Here is a 21,796-nt window from a genome sequence, read left to right as displayed (position 1 = left end):
TGATTTATTTCAGTTGCATCTATTCTGTTAATACATAAAAAATAAACATCTTTATATGATTTATTTTCTTTATATATAGGAAGGCTAAATTATTTTTAATGTGTGAGAAAATAATGGGATTTGGCAGATACTCAAAGGCACCACCTGGAGATTACTCTAAATGATTGAATTAAGTGAGGTTGATTGACTTTGCTGATTAGCCTACTTAAAATTAATTACATTGTAAGCACACCTGGCAGGCCCTTAAGTAGGTATTGTTCTCAGAAGCTAAGGACTTTGAACTCAACACAGGACCACCTTCAAGTTCAGTGAACCAATGGTTTTTGATATCGATAACCAATCATCTTCAAGCAGTGTGAAAGGACTGCCTCTCCCCCGACCTATAAGACCTATAAAAAGCTTCTGCACTCAGTTTGCTCAGGGGGTTCCTGGTTAAAGCAGATTGTGGTGGAGGACTTGAGGAAGAACTAGACCAGGCTGGAACTCTAGGCTAGATAGGCCTTTTCTTAACCTTCAGAACTCCACATGTTCTCTTTTTACTAATGTTAGAAACACAGCTAACTGCTCTTTGTGTTGCTCAGCTCTAATGTTAGCAGCTCTAGTGTTGGCAGCTCTAGTGTTGCTAGCAGGTCTCTGTTCAAAAATCCCAAGCAGGCAGCAGTTGGTGACTGAAGGCTTTATTCATCTTCACGAAGATAGGCACTCTTCTGAATGTGCTGGAGAGTGCACTGAAATGAGGTACCTCGACTCTATTTATACCTCTCAAGGGGTCCCCTCTGACCAATCACATTAAGGCCTTTTGATACCCCTAATTTATATTTCAGTTATTATAGTTATTACAGTTGTTATTTATACAAAATAACAGTAACAGTTTAAGAACCCATCAGGTGGTACCAGTTAACCAATCAGATATTACAAACTACAATACCAGGCCTTAACCTATTCTGGGCAAGAGTGTTGCTCCCCCCCCCCCTTTAGAACAAAACTATGTTAACATACATGACTCTTCTAGAAAGAAAACCTGTCTTGGGGTTTGACCAATCAGATTGCTCCATTAACCCACCAACCAATCAGATTGTGGCCTTAGGCCTCAACCCTATGCTGGAGTAAAAATGTCTCCATTCCCCACTAAACAGTGCTTTTGTAAACATAACTTTTCAAAACAAAACTCAAGTCAGGGCTTGAGCTCTGAGTCAGGTGGGGATCACCTTGGGCACCTCAAGGTGAACTCCCAGCCTAGCCTGACTCCCACAAAACCCAGGCTCTTCTTCAGGCCTTTATCAGGCCTAAGGCCCAGGAGCCTCAGCTCAAAGCCTCGTGTACCAAGCGGCCCCCTGCTGGGAGTTTTTTTTTGGGGGGGCGCGGGCATAAAGCTGTTGGCCTGAAACCAGACTCACTCTCTGCCTTTAGGGCTCTGAGATGAGTCCAAATATAATCTTTTCTCTGACTAATACCTGGTATGCTTTAATTCTTAATGCCTTAAGACTGGTGCTAAACTTCTAATTTAAGGTGACCACACATTTAGATTTTAAACATCACAAATGGTAATGGATTTAAGTTAGGAGACTTTTTTAATATGACATATCTTGTGGTAATCATACATCTTAACAGCTGCCTACCATACCTTCTCATTTTTTATTTTTTATTTTAATTGAGTATTGATGTTATCTTTTCTCTAACCAGTAAAGATTCTTATTGTATATAGCTTATTCAGAAATTACTTTCACTGCAATAAGTAATTTATCATCTATTAAAAAATGCTTCTCTTATTTTGATGTTATTGGTATTTACTATTTCCAACTTACCTCACTTGTTGAATGAAATACATACGTATGTATGTATGTATGTATGTGTGTATAGACATTACATTCTGTATTATCTTATGTCTTCAACTTTTAAAATTCTTAAATCTATACCACACTTTTCTACATATTTTTACATTTAATGGTATATAGGTTTTATGGCTCTCCCTTATGTGAAACTTTGCATTAAAATCAGTAAGTATAAAAGTATAAGGTAATTTAATTTGGAATATTATATCAAGTTATTTCTAGGTTTTATTTACTTCTTCATTCTCTTCAACCAATGATGATACAAAAGTCATGATTCTCTGCATGGATTTTTTTTTTTGTGTGTGTGAACATTCATCATAAGAACTATCATATAAGACCAAATTCTATATAAAAAGTTACTTCTTGTTTACTTTCAACACAAATCCACACATAATTTCCATAAACTCCTTTAACTGCTTCCCCAAGAAGAAACTTGGAGTCATCATTTTTCTTTTAGCAAAGTTATTTTTTTCTGATTTCCTTTATATTAAGAATATAAAGATTTATAGGATTAATTTCTTACTGTATTCTGGCATAGGTTTATGGTTGTAAGGGTTGCTTGGTGGCACAAAGGATAATGTGTTGGGCCTGGAGTCAGGGAGACTCATCTTTCTGAGTCCAATTCTAGCCCCAAAATTTTACTGTGTGACCCTGGGCAAGTCATTTAACATTGTTTGCCTTGGTTTCCTCATCTGAAAAATGAGCTGGAAAAGAAAATGGAAAATGACTACTTTGCCAAAAAAAACCCCAAACAGGGTCACAAAGAATTAAGCATGAGTACTAACCAACAATAGACATCAAGCTTGAAAGGACCTTAGGTTCATCTCATCTAGATCCTAAAATTAAATATTGAGAAATAAACCAAGACTATTTAAGTAACTGGTTTAAGGTCTCATAGGAGGTAATTGGCATTGATGGGAAATGAAATGGTATTCTCATCTCCAGAGGAAGTCCTTGTTTCACTATACCAAATCATTGGCAAATCATTTGACTTATCAGGGCTTTCATTTGTTTAATTGGAATAGAAACATAAACACTTGGGAAACGTTAAAGTGTTCTATAGACATGAGAGGAACAATATTAAGGACCACAAAACTCCAACCATTCATCATCAAGTTAGTCTTGGTGCTCATCTTACTCTTAATTTGTAGCTTGCTTTTCACATTTGGCCTCTTGAATGGTTGGCTAAGCATGATAACTGGTTCTTTTTCCCTTGGAACTTTAGCATTACATTTATCTCTATATCTTAGTTCCTGTTCTCATACCCCATTCTATAACCGAAACATGTTTAGAACTGGGCTTCTTTCCCTAAGTATTCCTGTGAATCATACGGTAATGTTACCTAATTCCATCTCCCCACAATTCATTTTCCATATAACAGTAACTAAAAATAAAGTTAGCCAACACAAGCAGAATGAGCAAATTCTGAATGAAACTGCCAATTTCCAAATAGGTAGAAATATTTCTAACTTCGAAGAAGCTTCTAGAGAGATCCTTGGGGTAAAAAAAAAGTTATAAAAGTAACCTGATTTCCTTATACTCTGACAAACTAAGGAAAATTTTACTTAATATGATAAATGGAACTTGCTTAGAAATATTAAGTGATAGTGCTCCTTCTTTGGAGATACCTAGATTATAGGTCCAGCAGCACAAAGATGAATTCAACTATAAGCAGTCATTTATTTATGTCACCAGAAATAACAAACATAAAATAAAATTTTCTCCCCAAAGTGTCAGATGCTACATAATAAATCATGACTGACTTGTTTTTATTTTGTGCAAATGAATGATTCTGAAAATTTTCTAAATGGCACACACTATTCTGGGTTATATAGAAACTGATCACAAGTTTCTTGCTATTGCTCACTCTGCATTAATATATGTTGTTTGTATCACCCTTGCAATAAATTCAGAAACCTTAACTGAAACAAACATCTATAAACCTTGCTTCCCTCACTAACACACAAGAAACTATCTATAGAGATAAAGGAGTTTAAAGGCATCCACCACCTCACTGCTACCATTTTCTCCCAATCCCCTAATTGCTCATGACTTCTCTCCATTTTCATGCTGAAACATATAGCTTATCACAACTATTGACTTAATACTGTAATCTAGTAGTTTCCAAGTACAGTCTGGATTCACACCAACCTTTTATTTTTGTTTGTTTGGTTTTTTTAACCTTTTATTTTTAAATACATCATCTTAATCACTAAGGACAATATTCTTTCTCCACTCTTTCTATTCAATGCTTTTCCTCCTCTTCTCCCCAGGAATGGGTATGCCCTATTAATTTCACAAAGAGGGAACTGAATAGTACCTATAAGAATAGATCCTACATTAGCAAAAGGTCCTTTTGCCTTTCTTATTTGTTTCATTGTCATCTGCAATGTTAGTAAAAATGGCAAAGGGGAAAATATAGCTTCTTCATGTTGGGCAGTATTATGACATCTTCTATTGTTTGCTCTCTGCCATTCTTTCATAGGGCTACATGATAAAGACCAATCAAATACTCTCTTCTCTTCATGTTGAACTAGGTTCACTCAAGTCAAGTCAGCAAACATTATTAAATATGTACCAAAAGTTCTTCTCTTTGCTGGGGATACAAAAGAAAAAGAATGACAATCTATGCCATCAAAATTCACCTTTTATTGGGACAACACAGCACATAAAAGGAAGTTGAAAAACATAGGGGCAGATGAGTTACCAACTGCTTTTTGTCCCAAGAAATACAGCTAGAAGTATCAAGAAGTTCTCAAGCATGGAGCCCCAGGATTCAAATTAATTTCGTGTCTTCAGAGTCCTCAGAATTATTATGCATCATTGTTTGATGTGTCATAACATCACAGATTTAAAATTCGAAAATCGGGACAGCTTGGTGGTGCAGTGGATAAAGCATCGGCCATGGATTCAGGAGGACCTGAATTCAAATTTGGCCTCAGACACTTGATACTTGCTAGCTGTGTGACCCTGGGCAAGTCACTTAACCCCCATTGCCCTGCAAAAAAATAAAATAAAATAAAATAGGAAAATACCTTAGATGTGACCTAGTCCAATTACATCAGTAATTGTATGAGGTTGATTAAGTCTTCTATACCAAATGAGGAACACTATGGATTGCAAGGGCATCAAGAATCCTGGTTCCTGTGAACTGTAGGAGCCAAAATTTAATATATGGAGTGTTAATTGGATGACTCACCAAAATATTGGGGTCCTGGAAATAATGAGAGACCTCTAGGTTAAAAGCTCCCTCCCCTCCAAATTGCCCTTTTAAAAATTTCTTCCAGGCCAATAAGAAAGGAGCCTTGGGGTAGCTAGGAAAGTCTGCTAGCTTTCTCGCATCACCAGGAAACCCAGAAGAGAGAGAGTAGCCTAAGAGCATTCAATCTCCCTCCCCCAAAAGGGGAGGTCCTTCAAAAACTACCTATGGAGAGTTCTCCTTCTGACCTCAGGGTGGGCCAGGTGTGGCCTCTCCCAAATGAGTCAGCTAAATTCCAATAATTTTTACCACAGGACCCATAGTTCATAAATATAAGATAATGTCCCAGATACACCACTCTCCTCTTTTCCCACATATTATTTCCAGTCAGATTTACTTGTGGGAAATCTCAGAATTTAAATCGAAAATTGCTTGTATCTGAGCAACAACATAATATAATGAATAAAGAACCAGCTTTAGAGTCAGGAATATATGCATTCAAATCCTGTATCTGGCACATACTAATCTACCTCATGTAAGAAATTCCTGTCACTGAGTTCTCTGAGCTAATAAAACCATAGGTCCAGTTTTAAAACTGTGTCTAGTTTTATAAAAATATGGTAAACGTGTTGCTTGCTCCCTCATGGTAACAATTTATATATTCATTAAATGTGGACCTTTACTCTCCCTAAAAGAAAAGACAGAAATGACTTATAGAATTAATAATAAACTGTGAACAATTCATAAAATATATAAAATTCTGTACTCTGAATCAATCAAATCTCTGTGAGGCATTGATAATAGGTTTCATCAATGGTTTTCTTGAATAATAAATGGTCATTATATTGATCAGAATTCTTAAAACTTTCATTTTTTCTTAGTGGTTTTGTTATTAAATAAATTATTATTCTGGTTCTGTACATTTCATTCTACAACTATTTATACATGTATGAAAACTGGTAATTTTATAATATTGATGCTATAGTATAAACTCTTCTTCTGGTTCTGCTAAATTTATTGGGTTACCCTTTGATCTAGGAGGCTTATATAAGCATCCTGACTAATCGTACTACTGTTAAAGTTTTGGACACCCCATTTGAAAAGTAGCAAACTTAGAATCAGTAGAAGTATGGGCTCAAATTTTGAGTCTAATGTGCTTTGGAATAATGTTTGGCTGCTTGAGCTTCAGTTTCCTTATCTTTAAAATTGAGATAATATTTGTGATATTTGCTTTATGGGGTTATTAAAGGGAACAGGAAAATGTGCACCAAGGAGCAAGTTTATATTTTTCTTTTTCCCCCTCAGATGACTATGGAATTAACTTCATGCTACTGTGGTGGAATAATTGGAAGGGTCTAACACACAATTCTTTAATCCTGATCATTGGGTGGGGGGATACACTAAAAACCTCTTATGAAAGTGGGTGGGGTACTCATACTACCTGCCCTATTGGGCCAGTTAATAATCCAAATATTTTCACTGGAGATATGATGTAGATTGGTATGGTACAGCAATTTTGCCCCGAATAGTTGAGCTCTGCTTATACTTTTATATCTGGTGGCCCATTCAACTCTCTCTTATCTTTCCCCCAATTGCTCTTGTCCTATCTTGAACCTGGAACAGGCAACAATAATGAGTTATATGACATAACAAAATCCCAGCTCACTGTATGACCTGTACTGAAAACCTCAGGAAGTCTGCCACTGCAAGTTGACCCCTGAAATTTTAGGAAAATCCAAGAGATCATTTTGAGCAAAGTCTTCTATTAAAGGGGCTTGAATGTAATCTCAACAAAATCACCTTTTTCCCAATCCAAAAGGAATCAACTATCAAGACACTCAAATATCCAAGTACCTGTCTCATTTCCAGATGTTCCCCTAGCATGGAAACCACATAAATTCTTTGGGTAGTGAAACATTCAAGAGAGCTCCATGTGAAAATATTGTTGTCTCTTAACCATTTTTTATCCTCTAACAAGGTTATCTCTTAGCCAGGTTTTGGAAACACAGAGATTGAATGTATGATCAATAGAAACATGTCCATAAAAATGTAATATAAAGGTAAGCTGGCATCATCCAAGAAAGGCTAAGGTCTTCTTGCTTTTCTCCACCTAGAATTGCTGGGGTTGTGATCACTGGCTCCTACAGAGGCACTGCTTTGGGAAGACCTGAGAATATCTGTAACAAGTGGCCTTGTTGAGCCTCAGTTCTAATAATCAATATGTGATGGTGTTGAAACTTCTTTTTCAAGTTTTGCATTACCCCCCATCAAACCACACAAAGTAACAGAGGGAGTGAGAGGGAGAGGTTTGGCTAACTCAAATCTTATATTTGTTAGACTGCCCATTGAACCCCAACAAACCAGTAACCAATCAATGCCACTGAGGGGAACAAGGCCTTTGCCGAATTCCTGACAGATGAAATTAAAGAGGAGAGGAAAATCCAAAAATACAAATCCCTTCCAAGATGTCTGGGGATTGGGAACTGGGTGTGTAAGGGACAGAAGCCAAGTTGGTCCAGAGATTAGCTGGGGAGATGATCACAGTCACATTCAATATTAACAACAGTATCCCACCAACATTGATGATGTGCTACCAGAGGACAAAAAGTCCGAGGAAGAGCAAGAGCCTGACTTACATAAAGCCTGAACTTCATGTGACAATTGTGAAGGATGATTACCAAGAAGGGCCTTGTTTTGGGACTGCCATTATCCAGAGAATGAGGCTGGACAGGAAGAGGAAGAGGAGAGTGAAATTTTCTTAACCTGGGAAGTGAGCTATTAGCCTGCCAGTGAGAATCTGACTGCAAGGATACCAACTTACAAACCTTTACATGGATTCTCTGGACTGGGTCCTGTATGACCATTGATGGACTTCCTGGCTGACCAAGGGGTGGACAATACTTTGCAGATGAACTGATCAAGCTGAGCCACGGCCTTAGAACACCAGGAATACATCAACTTTCTGAAGAGATCTGAAAGACTATGTCAAGTGTCAGTAGGGAGGATGGAGGAATCCTACTGTGGCCCCCAATTCTTCCTTAGAAGAGAACAGTTACTTAGAAGCAATCATGGAGAAAGACATGTAAAATACTATCAGACATAAAATTATGTTCCCTGACCATTACACTTTATTTCCTTGGTCTACTGGCATTTTTGTATACCACCATCATAGAATAATGAGAAATTAAACTGCGTAGAACCTCAAAAATATTTGTCTAGAAGTATTTATATATGGGGGCAGCTAGATAAGCACTGTGGGTGTAAAGCATTGGCCCTAGATGGAGGAGGACCTGATTCAAATACGACCTCAAACACTTGACACTTGCTGTGTGTCCCTAGGCAAGTAACTTAACCCTCATTGCCCTGTCCAAAAAAAAGTATCTACATAATAGAATATAAGTATCTATGACAATAGATATTAGTATCTATAAGATAAGTTTACTCAGGTTACTAGGAGCTTGGATATTACTAAAGGTTTTATGGAGAAAATGCCACTTTAGTTAGAATGATTAACAAACATTTAAATGTTGAGATGAAGATGGAATTCTTTTCAGGTATGGGAGAAAATCAATGCAAAATCACAGAGGTGGGAATAAAATGACATGTGAAAAACAGCAAGAGGCCTAGTTTGGAAGGACCTCATTGTGGGAAAGGTAGAATGTATAAGATGTCTAGAACGATAGGTGGGACCAGGTTGAATAGGATTTACAAGGCTAACAAAATCAAAGAATTAGGTAATTAGAAAGGACTTCAGTAGCCATTTAGTCCAATCCATATGTGAAATGGATCTGAACCTCTAATATTTTTTACAAAGTAGTAACCCAGTCTCTACTTGAACACCTTCAGGTAGGTAGAATACCTTCCACATGTAGACAAAGCATATTTTAATTCATGGAGAAAAGTCACAGAATTGTAATCTCTCCTTCACATGCTAGCCCTTTAAAGATTGGAAGATGGCTATCACATGTCCACTCCTTTGGAATCTTCTCTCCTTTAGGCTAACTATCCCCTCTTTACTATGTTCAATCAATCAATATTGATTAAGCTATTACAATGTTTTTTACCATTATGGCTGATGTTCCCTAGATACATTCCTGTTTTTCAATATCCTCATTAAATTATGGCATACAGAATGAGCAACAAAGCTATAGATAAGGTTCGATGAGGCCAAAAATGATGAAACTATGACTTCCCAATCTCTAGTATCTATGTCACTTAATACAGTCCACGATTATGCAATGTTTTTTTTGGTTTGTCAAATTACACTGCTAAATATTTTAATTGCAGATTATTAAAATCCTTAGATCATTTTTATAACTACTATATAATTATTCCTCTCTTATCTTATAATTGTCAAGGAAATTTCTAAGCCAAAGAGAGGAAATATTATATCCAAAGACAATAGGACATCTTTTGGAAGTTTTTGAGTATGGGGATGATATACAACCGATACTTTTGGAAAAGTCATTAACATCTATGTGGAGAAACTGTTAGAGTGGGAGGAGTAAACAGCCCACTAATATATGTAATGAATATTCCATTCAATAAAATTAATTTGAAAAAGAGAAGATGACAGAGTTATGAGTACAGTAATGGAAAAATCTGAAAATGTCTAGAGAGTAGAGTATTACAACTTTTATTCTAAGTCCAGTGTATTGTACGTTATTAGAGAAACAGGATAGTCAGGGCTGTGTCCCTGGAAAAAGTGAATACTCTGAGTTTCAGAAGATGAAAGAATCACAATAGATAAACATTTCAAATGAAGGGAACTGTCCCATTATTTATTGGTTTTGTCATTATTATTATTGTTGTTGTTGTTATTATTATAGAATGGGGCTTTCAGGGGGGCAAAAGTGGAAGGTTTAGGAAGATTAGAAAGGGGACATGGGGGGAGAGGTTGGGATAAGGTGGTTAAGACATTAGATAACAGGAAGTAAGAATTGGGCAGGAGGAATGACTTAACCTAAGGCAGTTGGAGATTCATAATACAATGAGACTGGGAGTTAAAGATTTAGTTGCAGCTTTGAACCAAAGAGGATGAGTCCAGGCACATATTCCATCACCTTTTCCCATTTTTGGTGGTCTCAGCCAGTGATCAGAATCAGCCCAATTATTTTGCAGGGAAAATGAATAGAGTTTCCCATGTCTTTGTTCTAACCCTAGGAATCAAAATTGAAACAAACCTTGTATGTATGCTACAATTCTGATAAAACTATAGCAGAGAGATTCTAGTCTGTCAGTCAGAAAACATTTAAGTGGTTATTATGTTCCAGGCACTGTGATAAGTGCTGAGCATAAATATAAATGCAAAAGATAGAACTGTCTCTCAAGAAGCTAACAGACTAATAGGGAGGCAGTATGTAAGAACTATGTATAAGCAAAAATTTTACAGGATAAATTGGTGATGATCAATAAGCAGAAGACACTACAATTAAGTCAATAAAAAGTTTCTGTTTTGTCCAAAGAAAAATTTATCTCAAAAATAGAAATGTGTTAAATACAGGGTATTTAATTTACATATTCAATAACTAAACTATAGCTCATCTTACATTTCTAAATGCTGCTATATTTTTACATATAGTGTTCCAAGATATTAGCAAACTGTCAATACTTTTGTAATTATACTTTTTTTAAATTTTCCAATTAGTGTTTTGCTGTTACAACAAAAGCTACAAAAATTACATCTGGGAAAGAATACAGTTAAAATCTCATCAAACTAAAATAATAGGCAAGGAGAAAATCTAGCAAATAACTAAACAAGCAATATGACATGATGAAGATATTATATATGTGAGAAAATTTTAATATGTTTTATGATAAGTTTTATATTTATGGTATGGTGAGATGATGTTATTAAATGTCAAAAAACAATTTTGTAGGTATTGTGGTAAAATAATGGAATTTGGCAGACTGATTGGAATGGGCCACACCTGGCCTATCCTGAGTGACATATGCTGCCTTATGTCAGCAGGAGAAACCACTCTCCAATCGAGTTTGAAGGGACCTCTCCTTTTGGGGAGAGGGAGAGTAAATGCTTGCTGAGGGGAACTCAGTCCTCTTCTCGTCAGGTGAGCTGGCAGGAGTGGATGAGAGAGAGGTTTTTCTTGGCAGTTTGTCCTGTGGGCCCTGGCTGCATAGCAGTTTCCCATTGAAGTTATGGACCCCAGGTGGTGAGTTAATAAACAACCCCCAGCTCTTTTGAATTAGTTGAGCTAGAAGCGAGATTGGGGATTGTATAGGTTTTGGTTAGAGTTAGGGGATTATCCATTTTTCTTTTTCCCTATTCCCTTGTCTTGGATTTTATTAATTTCACCTTTGCTATGTATTTTTATTCCTATTAATAAAGTCTGATTCATTTGTGGAAATGAGGCTGTTAGGCTCCTTTCTTATTGGCTTGGGAGAAATATCTAAAAAGGCAGTTCAGAGGGGAGAGAGCTTTCGACCTAGAGGTCCCTCATTATTTTCAGAAAACCCAGTATTATACGTTGAGCCACCCAATTAACTCTCTACATATTAAATTTGGCCCCCACAATATATCATTTACATTAACTTATATGGAAGTTGGTCTCTATACAATTTTCTTTGAGCCTTTTACAATAAGACATCACCTGTAATTCAAAATTGCACATGAAAAAAGGCTTTCTAAAAAATCAATATAAAAAAATATGCCAATCAGGCTTTTTAAAAGATCCCATTTACTACACACTATTAAAATAGTCTTGTAGCTGTCATCATTACTTGCTATACACTGGTCTATGTTGGGTCAGAGTAACAACAATAAATACAAAAATCCTGAATGAGAAAAAATATTCACGAGTATGGATCTCCCATCCCATATCACAATACAAAATGCAAGGAATTTAATCCAAAGTAATTGCCTCCATCCTATTGTAATGCTTTTCAGTCTCTGTGCCCTTGCCATTTTACTTTCTGCTCTCATGCTGAAATGCAAGGCTTCACATTATCATGATCTTCTATACTGTGCTCCAAATCTTTATCTTTTCTAGTTTTGTGCTTTTTCAATATAAGAGTAACCTGCTGGCTTCCTGATTCTGCTAAGTACATCACATAAAACTCCTTATATATCATTTACTCAAGTAAGTTCTGTACCAGGGAGAACTTTGAAGATTCTTGTTCTACATTGACCCCTGATTAAGAATCCTTAGTCCTGTGGATAGAGCACCGGCCCTGGAGTCAGGAGTACCTGAGTTCAAATCCGGCCTCAGACACTTAATACTTAACTAGCTGTGTGACCCTGGGCAAGTCACTTAACCCCAATTGCCTCACTAAAAAAAAAAAAAAAAAAAAGAATCCTTAGTCCGTATTCTCCAATTGATAGAACAACCTTTCTATGTCCCCTCCTACTGCTAATTGTTATCAATTCCCTGTGTTTCATGCCAGATCACAGAGAAATTTGTTATGTCAGTTTTTGGGCAGCAAAATTATCAAATGAGGCCAACCAAATTAAAATATAATTGGGAAATACTTAACAAAATAAGCAAAAATATAATAAAATGTGAATTTGTGGTGTTCTAAGTCATTATATAACATGTAAGGATCCATATTTGAGTTTGACACTAATTATATAGTGGGGTATTGGGTCTGTACAGGGAAAACTAATACCTCTGGTGTGAGGGCTGCCGAACACTTTTCCTTCCCTTGGCATCCACCTGATCCAACCAACTCTCACCTGTGGCTCCAAGAAGTTATACACCATGTACAAAGACCATAATCTGATAAACCATTTTGGCAGAAAGGCTAAATCAGTTTGAGGGTAAGTGAGGGCTTTCAAACCCATCAGTGAGTTGGAGGGTGTCTACCTCAAACATGGGTAAACTTACCCCTTCAGAAAAGGTGAATGAGAACAACTTTTTTCCAGTGTCCTTGAAGGTGGCTCATCCAGGTTAGAGCTTGGTTAGACATCAAAGATGTCAAGGTAATCCTCTGCATCCTATGCCATCACCAGTCACCTTTACTGTTGTCTTGCCATTGGACTTTGCTGACTGAAAGAGAGAAGGAGGCAGCCTTCCTTCACTTAAATTCAATTTCTGTGCAAATGAAAAGACATCACTCGTACCATCTTATCATTGTCACATAGGCACTGGACACTGAGGCCCTTTTGAACTAACTAAACTGCCAAGCATTCAAACTCTACTCCAGAGACTACAGCTCTGATGAACTGTGCACATTGTTTGAATGGCAAATGTATGTTTGCTTAAAAGGCTATTTTGTGGAAAACTCACAAAAGACAAGTACTCACATAGAGGTCAGGAGAAGTGATAGAATGACACTCTAATTGTCTCTTTGAAGAATTTTGGTATTGATTACATGACATGGGAGACACTGGCAAAGGATTGCCCAGAATGGTGTGCCTGCATCAAATGAATGAAGCAGAATTGCCACAGCTCAAAAGGAACATAAGATGAGCAATTGAGAGACATCTTAACTCCAAACATTCAAATAGACATTTGTGCCTGACCTGTGGTAGAGCCTTCTCAGCACCTATTTGTCTGATCAGTCACAGTTAGAATCACACAGTATTTGACCCTAACATAGTGAAGTTATCTTTGGTCCTCTTCAAGAAGGAAGGACAACAACCAACCAGCTGGTCTAGTCCATAAATCCCATATATAATCCATCATGCTTTTGTCTTCCATAAATTATAAACAACTAAAAAAATTATAAGCAACTACAAGAGGGTAGTGGTACTGATTATGCCTATTTATGCAACAATAATTTTATGCAATAATATTTCCTGCATGTGAAGCAGAAGAAGACATCTTTCAGTTCCATATAAAAATGAAAAATAACAAAACTTAGAGATGTTCAAGAATGTAAAGGATTTATGAAGGGGGTAAAATGAGTTCTTTATAACTAAAGTTCTACAAATAAAGAAGATAAGACTGTGAGAGATATAGTAGATGGAATTCTTGTTTAGGTACCATTATCTTTCTGTGTTATAAATAGGCATACTGAAATAAACAATAAGTATGAGGTGACAGACTGATAGTTAATGAGGAGACATAGTAATATTCCTTTAAGTGATGTAAGAAATTAAGGAGGGGGTAGCTAGGTGGCACAGTGGATAAAGCACTGTCCCTGGATTCAGGAGTACCTGAGTTCAAATCCAGCCTAGCTTTGTGACCCTGGGCAAGTCACTTAACCCCCATTGCCCCACAAAAACAAAAAACAAACAAGAAAACAAAAGAAAAGAAATTAAGGAAACAGAGTAGTTCAGGGTTATTTACCATATCATCAAATAAGAAATATTTCTAACAAAATAGTCAAATGAAATACCTTTAAATTCCTTTTCTACTCAGACATACTATGAATAATACCTGGCATAGTTCTCTATGTTTTACAACACATTTTACATATATCTCTTTTGAGCCTTACAACCTAGGAAATTAGATAATTCAGTTATTTTAATCCTTATTTTGCTATTAGAGAAACTGAATTCCAGACAGTTTAAGTCATTTGTTCAATATCACACAGTTATAAAATGGCAATGCTAGATCTCAAACCTTTTTTTATTTTTAAATTCAAAATTAGTTGTTTTCCCTCAGCATACTACAGACAGCTCCCTGATATGAAGGTTTGATGCTTATAGAGTAAAACTTTGGTTATCTGGAGAAGAAACACATGAAACAATCTCTTCCTTGACAATGACAGATAAAAAAAATACCATTTCGCTTCTACCATTTGCATCTGAGACCTAAATAAAAATGCCCTCTATTCCATGGAGTCTAAAAATGAACTAAAGCTGCCATGGGTTTTGAAGCTGCCAAAAACTCATTTATTTCTCCAATATCCACTCCCATTTGGATGAAAATATGAACAGCAGGAAACTGAGATATGTAGAGAGAGATCAAGAGCCCATTAAAAACAAACACATAAAAATACATTTCATCTAAAAAAAATGGGGAAATGTGGTGATTGGAAAAAAATCCAATACTTGGTGGCCCCAAGAACATTTCTGGGAATGGGTTTTCCAATATTAACTCTTTGGTGACAATGATGATGCTAATGTTAAAAAGGAATGACTTTAAATATAAGTAGAAATCTAATATGATGTCAATTTAGGCATACTATTGTAAGGGGCTAAAATTCTAGCTAGTCTGTCTAAAATATGTAATGAGTGGTTGCCAATAAATTATAAGCTTTTGAAAGAGTATTTAAGTGTTTAAATATTTATTAAAAATCATTAGGATCAGAGAGAAAGGTAAAAATCTAACTGTTTCTAAGAGACCCCATCATCCAACCCACCATGGTGAGGTCAGGAACAAAAAGGCCCCAATGCCGCCTGTGAAACTGGGCACACCCCTCCACACATGCACAAAGCTCCAAGCTAATTGGCTGGTAACTTTGATAGACAGTACCCATGAGCAAATGTCATTTTCTGATGCCAAGGACCTGATCACATGGCCCTCAGACACCTCCTCAGATTTCCTACAGTAACTCTCCAGCAGGTGGCGTCATTCCAATCATTACAGTCTCCCTTTTGTTTCTTTAAGGAACACTGTGGTGTTTCCTGGACAAAACAGTAAAAAACCAAACAAACAAAAAAAAAAAAACAGAATATAATACCCTTTGCTAACAAAAAATATGCCAATAACCATACAGGAAAGGGATGTATACCCAAGCATATGAAGACTTCCTCTGAGATGGAATGTGTGGATGAGAACAATTTGTTTCAACCACCATGAAGGCAGCTAAAACTGCACTGTGGCAGTGTTCCTCAAAGAAACAAAGTTGGGACTGTGACTCTTTCACAGCTGGTGATCACTACAATATTGCTGTTATTTTAAACAGTGGTCTCCTGGTTTTGCTTATTTCACTATAAAATTATTCTTATATTTTCTTTTTCCTGAAACAATTTATCTAGGCATTTCTTATCACAAAACAGTACTTCAACATAATAATATATCATAACTTGCTCAGACATTTCCCAGTTGATTGGTAGCTCCTCAATTTCTAATTCTTTGCCACCACAAAAAGAGCTGCTATAAATATTATTGTGTGTGTGTCTGTGTGTGTATATATACATATAGGATATTTCCTTTTTTCTTTGATATCTTTGTGGATTAATATCTAGCAATGGAATTTCTGAGTAAAAGGGAAGACACAGTTTGATAGCCTTTTGGACATAATTAAAAATTTTTTCTGGAATATTTGGATCAGTTCACAACTCTACCAAGAGTTAATTAGTGTATTTTCCCTCAATCCCTTTGGAATTTCTTATTTCTAATAGGTATAAACAGCACCTTAGATTTTAAATTTGCATTTCTCAAATCAAAAATTATTTTAGAGAATGTTTCAAAATAATCATAGAGATCTTTGATTTATTCTTCTAAAAACCCCTTGCTTTTATGCTTTGACAATTTATCATTTGGGAATTACTGTTATCTTTATAAAATTGACTCCATTCTATACTCATCATATATTTGAAAAAAGAAAAAGGCCTTTTTCAGAAAAGGAACGAACTTGCCGAAAACACATCTATGGTAACTTTTTAGCAAAATATATTTTCTCTGATTATTTATTTTAATTAGGTATATTTTTGCTTTTGCTTTGTCTAAGATCATAATTGCTAACCCTGCTTTTTTTTTTTTTTTTTTGCTTCAGCTGAACAATAGATTCTACTTAGGCCCTTATTTTATCTTTGGGTGTGTTTCTTTTTGAAGTCTGTCTTTTGGAAAAACAAAACAAAACATATTGATGGATTATAGTTCCTAATCCATTCTGCTATCTACTCCCATTTTATTGGTGAACTCAGCTTATTCCATTGTGGTAAAAATTATTTGTAGTAAAAGTTATTGGCATTTTCACTGACTCATATGGTCAGGGCCACACCTGGCCCACCCTGAAGTTACATATGCTACTGAGGTCGGAAGGAGTATTCTCCATAGGCACTTTTTGAAGGACTTCCCCTTTTGGGGAAGGAAAGATTGAATGCTCCCTGAAGGGAGGCATAGGACTTCCGGAATGCGCTCTCTCTCTCTCTCTCTCTCTCTCTCTCTCTCTCTCTCTCTCTCTCTCTCTCTCTCTCTCTCTCTCTCTCTCTCTCTCTCTGATTTCTTCCCTTTTGGTGGTAAGAACAACAGCAGACTTTCCAGGTGGTGGTGAGTTAATTATGGAAAACCCTAAATTCCTTTGAATTAGCTTAATCAGAAACGATCTGGGGATTGCATAGGTGAAGTTTAGAGTTCAGAGTATTTATCTGCATTTCTCTTTTCCTATTTCCTTATTTTTGATTTTATTAGTTTCACCTTTGTTGTATAATTAATTCCCAAGTAATAGAATCTGATCCTTCTGTAAATTAAAGCGCTAAGGCTCCTTTCTTTTTGGCCTGGGAGAAAAATCTAAAAAGGACAGTTCAGAAGGGAGAGTGAACCTAAAAGATCCCTGATATTTCTGGGACCCCAGTATTTAGGTGAGTCACCCAGTTAACACTCTGTATATCAAATTTTGGCCCTCACACCATTCATATCCCTATTTATGATTACTGCATATTTCCATCCATCTTATGCTCTCTCTCTCTCTCTCCCTCTCTCTCTCTCTCTCTTCCTCCCCTTTTTCTCTCCCCCTTCTCTCCCTTAAATGTCTATTTTGCTTCTAGTAACTGCCTCCTATAATTCACCTTCCTTCTTATTATCACTTCTCTCTTTCCTCTTATTTGCTTCCACTCCTACTTCACTGTTGGTTGAGATAGATGATTATACTCAACTGTGTTTATGTAGTTTTCCCTCTTTGAACCTATTCTAATTAGATTGAGATTCAAACATTGCCTGCCACCCAACCCCCATTTCCTCTCCACTAGAAAATGTCTTCTTGATATGCCTCTTTTCTGTTAAATAAATTTCCATATTGTACCTCTCCCTTTCACCTTTTCCTTGTGCATGTCTTTTTCTCACCCCTTTATTTTTTGTTTGTTTGGGTTTTTTTGATGGGTCAATGAGGGTTAAGTGATTTGCCCAGGGTCACACAGCTAGTAAGTGTCAAGCATTTGAGGTCAGATTTGAACTCAGGTCCTCCTGAATCCAGGTCCAGTGCTTTATTCACTGCTCCACCTAGCCACCCCCCTCACCCCTTTATTTTTTTGAGGTCATCCCAACATAATCAACTTATACTCATTCTCTCTATGTAGACTCCTTTTAAGTCCCCTGATACTGAGAAGTTCTTAGGACTTAGATGTATCATCTTCCCATATAGGAATGTGAAAGTTTAATTTCTTTTAGTTCCTTAAGATTTCTCCTTTATGTTAAATTTTTTTTAATGTATCTCTTGAATTTTGTCTTTAAAAGTCAATTATTTTTCTTTATTTTTTATTTTTCTTTTCTTCGTGAGGTAATGAGGGTTAAATCACTTCTCCAGGGTCAAACAGCTAGTAGGTATCAAGTGTCTGAAGCCAGATTTGAACTCAGGTCCTCCTGAATCCAGGGCCAGTGCTTTATCCACTGCACCACCTAGCTGCCCCCTAGTTTTTTGTTTTTTTTGTTTTTTCTATTTAGCTATGGACTCTTCAACAGGAACACTTGAAAGTTCTTTATGTCATTAAATATCTATTTGTACCCTTGAAAGAGTTTTCTCCCTTTGGCTGGGAATGTTATTCTTGGTTGTAATCCTAGCTCATTTACCTTCTAGAATATCATATCCCAAAACCCTTTTTATTTAAAATTCCTTTTATTGGGAAGCTGCTAAATCTTGTCTGATTCTTACTGTGGTTAAATGATTTTTAAATTATTTTTCTAGCTATTTACAGAATTTTCCCTGTGATGTGGGAGTATGGAAATATTCCTGGGAGTTTTCATTTGTGTATCTCTTTCAGGAGGTAATGGGTGGATTAATTCAATGTCTATTTTACCCTCTGGATCTAACGTATTAGAGTGATTTTCCTTCATAATTTCTTGAAATATGATGCCTAGATTCTTTTTTATCATGGCTTTCAGGAAATACAATCATTCTCAAATTATTTCTCTTTATATTTTTCAGGTGGATTGCTTTTCCAATGAGATATTTTATATTTTTTTCTATTTTTTAAAATTTTGTTTTGTGGTTATTTAATAACCCAATTGAGTCATTAGCTTCCACTTGGCTGATTCTCTTATTTTTTAAACATTTACTCTTTTTCAGTGACCTTTAGTAACTCTTTTAAATTTACTCTCTTCTAAATTTAGGAAAATTCTGTTTTTAAAGTCACTATTTTCTTAATAATTTTTTTGCCTCTTTTTTCTAGCTGTTAATTCTCTTTACATAATTTCATTATATCACAGTCATTTATTTTCCAAAGTTCTTTCTCTACAACTAAATTATTTATTTAACTCTTCCAGGATTTCTTGTTGGGATTCTATCAAATTAGCATTTGTCTTCTTGGTTTTTATTGTAACATTTTTCACATTGTTGTCTCCTTATGAGTTTGTGTCTATCTTCTCTACCATCATAATAATTTTAACAGTTAAGTCCTTTTTTTATTTGCTCATTTTCCTGCCTATTGATTAACTTTGAACTTTAGATTAAAGTTGGACTCTGCTTACCTGAGAATGGGTAGGCATTGTCCCAAGCTTCCCTCTTTTTCACACTGCTTCTTTCAGAGTTGGTTCTGGGGTTCTCCAAGTTTGCAGGCTTTCAATCCTGGTCTATTCCAAAGAGTAGTATTTTCCCTGCTAGCCTGTTTTGTCTTCTGTTCTTTAGCCAGGAAAGGCACCTCTTGTCTTGCATTATTAAGCAATAGTGCTGACCTTGCTCTGGAATTCTGAAAGGGTCCTACTTCCTTTGACCAACCACAAATGCTCCTCTTTATCATGAAACTGTAACCCAAAACTGTACATACATGAGCAATACAGTTTCTAATGGCACTAATTGTACTGTATGACAACAAAGGGTGCTCTTTAATCTCTTTCTAACCAGTTGTTGAATCTTATTATTTCTTGGTTGACAACTCTGAAAGTTGCTGATGCTGTTATTGTGAGTGCCTCCAACATTTGTGCTGCTACTGCATGTACTCCTGGCTGCCCTATACCCCACCAATATTTCTTGTCAACTGTAAAAGTTATCTTAGACTGGATAAATATATCATTCTGACCTTTTGTTGTCACTGATATGCCAAAATTAAATTTCAAGCATTATTTCAAATTTAGAGAATATTTTCTATTTCTACTCTGCCCTTATAGCTCCACCACAGAGAGCACATTCTAATGGGAGGATAAGGGCATGTATAAATATATACACCACAATTATCAATGAACAAATACATATTTTAGGGTCATAGACACAATAGCAATGTTGCTGGGTGAAAGGGAATTCACAGTTTAATAACCTTCAGGGTAGAGGTTCAATTTGCTTTCTGGAATTATCGAATATGTCCACAGCTCCACTGACAGAGCATTAATGTACTTATTTTCACAAAAACCCTCTAGTGATTGTAATTTTCCACTCTTGTCATCTTAGTCAAACTGATGGATGTGAAGTGGTAGTTCAGAGTTGTTTTAATTTGAATATCTTTAATTAGTGACTACTTAGGGCATTTATTTTATATGGCTCTTGAGAGCTTGTATTTCTTCCTATAAAAACTGCCTATATATCTAACCCTGTAGGAAATTAGGAGGAGAAGGGGGTAAGAAGTGTGGGATGAAAGAAGGGAGGGCAGATTGCGGGAGGGTGCAGTCAGAAGAAAATCACTTTTGAGGGGGGAATAGGGTGAAAGAAGATAGAAAATAGAGCAAATATCATGGGGAAGGCAATAGGATGGAAGGAAACAGTTAACAACAGTAACTGAAAAAAACTGAAGCAGAGGCAAGAATAATGTAAAATTATGATGATGATGATGATTGATGGATGGATTGATGATTAGAAGATGATGGGGATTGATAGATGACAATGAAGATGGATTGGTGATGATGAGGATTGATTGATGATGATGATAAAACATATGATATGTACTCTGCTGGGCTATTGTGAAGAAAATTCTTTGTCAGGTATAAGGTACTTTATATAAATGTTATCAATTACTGTTATCAATTACTGCAAGAATCAGCCTCATGGACCTATTTTAAGGAAATATCTCTTTAAAGTACTACATAAATCTAGTTTACTATTAAAAAATTATGAGCAGGATGCTATCAGAAAAACCCAGAAAAACCAACATAAGCTGATGCAATGTATAATATACTATATACAAAATAACAGCAATACTGTAAGATGATCTGTTGTGAATGGCTTACTTATTTTTAGCAATGCAATGATTCAAGACAACTCTGAAGGTCCGATGAAAAATGTAATCCATCTACAGAGAGAGAACTTAAGAGAACTGATTGTGTCTGAATACAGATTGAAGCATAATTTTTATTTATTTGTTAGTCCCTTTATCTGAAGTTTTGTGTTTGCCTGTTTTCTTTCACAACCTGGCTAATTTGGAAATGTTTTGCATGATTGCTCATGTATAGCTTATATTTAATTGCTTGAGTTCTTGGGGGACGGGGGAAGGATGTTGTTTTTTGTTAATTTGATGTCAAAATTTGTATTTACATGTGATTTGGGAAAATAAAACAATGGGAGAAAAAATAAATGAGTTATTTAGCAAATAAACTTTCTTCAAAATTATGTATATGTATATTTTTTGCTTTTCTTATTCCTTTTCAAATTTTAGCTGTACTGGTTTTATTTGTGTAAAAATGTTTTAATTTTACATATTCTAAAATATCTATTATATCTCTTGTGAGCATCTTTACTTATGGATAAGTTTGGAATTTTTTCCTTATTCATAGAT

At 35.8% G+C, this 21,796-nt stretch overlaps 1 pseudogene; it reads left to right on the top strand.

The window, feature by feature from the left end:
* The first annotated feature begins 3,116 nt into the window (after positions 1-3,116).
* Positions 3,117-8,030, top strand: LOC122748789 (annotated as a pseudogene).
* The last annotated feature ends 13,766 nt before the right edge of the window (positions 8,031-21,796 follow it).

Source organism: Dromiciops gliroides, chromosome 1 (genome assembly GCF_019393635.1).
Source record: "Dromiciops gliroides isolate mDroGli1 chromosome 1, mDroGli1.pri, whole genome shotgun sequence".
In the NCBI taxonomy this organism is placed as follows: domain Eukaryota; kingdom Metazoa; phylum Chordata; class Mammalia; order Microbiotheria; family Microbiotheriidae; genus Dromiciops; species Dromiciops gliroides.
Note: the sequence above shows the minus strand (reverse complement) of the source record. Positions and strands in the feature narration are given on the sequence as shown.